The sequence below is a fragment of the Leptonychotes weddellii genome, chromosome 12 (assembly GCF_054177405.1).
Source record: "Leptonychotes weddellii isolate Sample4059 chromosome 12, ASM5417740v2, whole genome shotgun sequence".
NCBI lineage: Eukaryota > Metazoa > Chordata > Mammalia > Carnivora > Phocidae > Leptonychotes > Leptonychotes weddellii.
The window spans coordinates 10,144,416-10,147,784 of NC_138380.1; positions in this window are offsets into that span (position 1 = coordinate 10,144,416).

The window sequence follows — 3,369 nt, forward strand, 5'->3', positions numbered from 1 at the left end:
CTTTAAAAAAAAAATTGAATTTATTTCCTTCCAAGGAAAAGTCCTCCAGGCTCAGATGGCTGCACTGGCAAGTTTTCTCAAACATTTCAGAAGAATACAGATTCTATGCAAATTTTTCCAGAAAATAAAAGAGGAGAGAATGCTACCTAGATCATTTTATGAGACCAGCATTACCTTATATTAAAAACAAAACATTAAAATAAAACTACAGACCAAATACCCCTCATGAGCAGAGATATAAAAACTTTAATAAAATAGTAGCAATTGCAATCCAACAATACATAAAAATGATAATACATCATGACTAAGTAAGGTTTATCTTGGCATGCAAGGGTGGTTAAACATTCAAAAGTTAAAATAATTCACCACGTTAGTAGACAAAAGAAGAAAAAACCATACGCTTATCTCTTAGAAATGCAGAAAATCATTTAACAAAATCCAGTATCTATTCATAACAAAAACTCTCAAGAAGTTATTAATGGAAGGGCACTGCCTCAAACTGAGGAATAGCATCTACAAAATGGCCTGCTAACATCATAGTTAATGGTAAAAGGAATGTTTTACCTCTAAGATCAGGAACACAGCTAGGGGGCCACTCTCACCACTCTTACATGACATCACACTGGAAGTTCTATTCATTGCAGCAAGAGAAGACAGAAAAGAAAGACATAATGACCTACTGACTGGAATGAAAGAAATAAAAATGTTTCTCTTCATAGATGACATGATTGCGTATTTAGAAAATTCCAATCTATGAAAATTGTATTAGAACTAAAAAGTAAGTTTAACCATGGATAGAAGGCCAATATAAGTTCAATTTCCAAAATCAATTGTGTTTCTGTATATATTGTTTATGTTACCAATGGAAATTGAAAAATTTCAAGCAGTATCATTATAATAGCACCAAAAAATACAAAACATTTTGGTGTATTTTAGCACCAAAATTTTAACAAAATGTGTTTATGATCTGTGTACTGAAAACTCCAAAACACTGATGAAAGAAGTCAAAGACCTCAAAAAATTTAAGATATATCTTGTTAATGAGTTGAAAGTCTCAATGTAGCTATGATGTCAACTCTCCCTCAATTGTTCTATACATCCAATGCAACCTTAATATCATAGCAGGAATTTTTGTAGAAATTGAGAAGCTGATTCCAATCTCTATAAGGAAAAATCAAAGGAATTGCAAGAGCTGAAACAATTTTGAAAAAGACAAACTTGGCAGGGGGACTTAAATGACCTCATTTCAAGACTTACCCTAAAGCTACATTAATGAAGAGAGTGTAGTATTGGTGAAAGGATAGACACATAAATCAATGTAGAAGAGTAGAGTCCAGATATAGACTTATGCATAAATATCAATAGATTTTTCACAAATATGTAAAGGGAATTCAGTGGAAAAAGAAAAATCTTGTCATATGACATTGAGATTTACGGTTGTTTGTTACACAGCGACAGCCAACTATAACACAAATTTGTGCAGAAATGCCATAACATAGCAATCACTTGAAATATGCAATATTGGCTTTGGGCTTCAAGTTAGTGGAAGCTGGAAAAAACTTCTGGAATTATTATATAGAGGCAAAACATTTAGCATAAGTGTTGCCTGTGATAACTTGTAAGGCAGAAACTGTAGCTAATGAAATTATCACATTTGGCAAAGAGGTTTTGAAGAAGAATGTTGAAAGATGAGCTGGCTGCTACTAACTATATTTTTAAGGTACTGCCTGAAAGAGCTGAACTGAGGAAAGAACTAATCAGTTTGCAAGAATTTAGAGGGAACTTAGTGAGTTGTGAATGTGCAGGGTTGAATAATGAAGTAATTTCTCACCATATCAAAGGTATGACAACTATTACACAGTCTCAAACTGAACACCAAATCAAGAGTGAAATTAAGTGAAATATTATCAGAAGCTAATAGAATTGACTGGAAACCCATAGAATCATATTTGAAATCAACAGGAGTGAAGGTAGTTTCTGGAGTCTAGAAGGCAAGAAAATCAGGAATTGTTTAATAGATGAAGGGATCTGGTTAGGATGCCATGGATGGGATGAATGAATGCCAATTATCTTCAGACTTGTTTTACATCTTCTGAAGATTTGAATCTTGAGGAGGAAGAATCAAACTACTTCAGCATGGGTCATATGCCCACCCTTTGAGTAGGAGAGTGCAGGCCCGTGGTTAGTTTCATCTGACTAAGGAAGAGTTAAATACTAAAACCAAATCTGGCCAATGTCAGGAAGTAAAATATGTGAAAAGAAGAAAAAAAAAAAAAACTATCTTCCATACTTGGTAACTACACATGCCTTGCAGAAGACGGTCAAGAAGTGCCTCTCAGGGATATTCCATTTACCACATGAGTTCACTTCTGCTTCCTCTCAAACCTCTCTAAAATGACAAGTAAGGGACTTAAAAGGTATAAATCATCAAGAATCAAGAAAATAGGGATGGCAATGACAATAACAAAATTTTAGACTTGGCAAAACGAACGGATGGGTAACCAACTTAGCAGACCAAGGAAATAGAAACCTAAGCTGGAAATATAGTAGCCCTGAAGCCTAGATTTATGCTGTAGATTATTAGGACATCTCTGGAATTAGGAAGAGTTGAGGTTTGAGGGTTGGCTTAAAAGTCTGCACAGAAGCAGTTAGGTCCCTATAATCAATGAGCTACCCCTACTCTATCCAAGGGGTAGAAGGAGATAGGAGAGGTTGAACTGGCAGAGCTCTGTATTAAGGACACCATACATATCCCAGAACAGGGGTGATATGCTGAAAACAGGCACTGAGTGAGGTTTCTTTCCCATCTCACTCTCAGATCACCTTCCCCATCAGATTCCCAGGATCCTGGCAGCCAGGTTTATACCCTACCGGCTAGAGATTAGGGAATTCCTTTCTGAGTATACTGACAACTCAGCAGAACAGACTTACAGATCCTGACATTTAAAGGTGCCCATTGAAGAAACTGAGACCTCACTTAATTGCTGACTCCCACCAATCAACAAGCTTTGTCTGTACATACTGTGATTCCAGATAGTTTTTACTGACATCATAAACAAAAAGTTAGGAAGCACCTTTCATTTTATTTATTTATTTATTTATTTATTTATTTATAAAGATTTTATCTATTTATTTGACAGAGAGAGACACAGTGAGAGAGGGAACACAAGCAGGGGGAGTGGGAGAGGGAGAAGCAGGCCTCCCGCCGAGCAGGGAGCCTGACGCGGGGCTCGATCCCAGGACCCTGGGATCATGACCTGAGCCGAAGGCAGACGCTCAACGACTGAGCCACCCAGGCGCCCCAGCACCTGTCATTTTCAAAAACCTCCACTGTTAGAGAAAATATACACACAAAAAGAAATCTTAGGA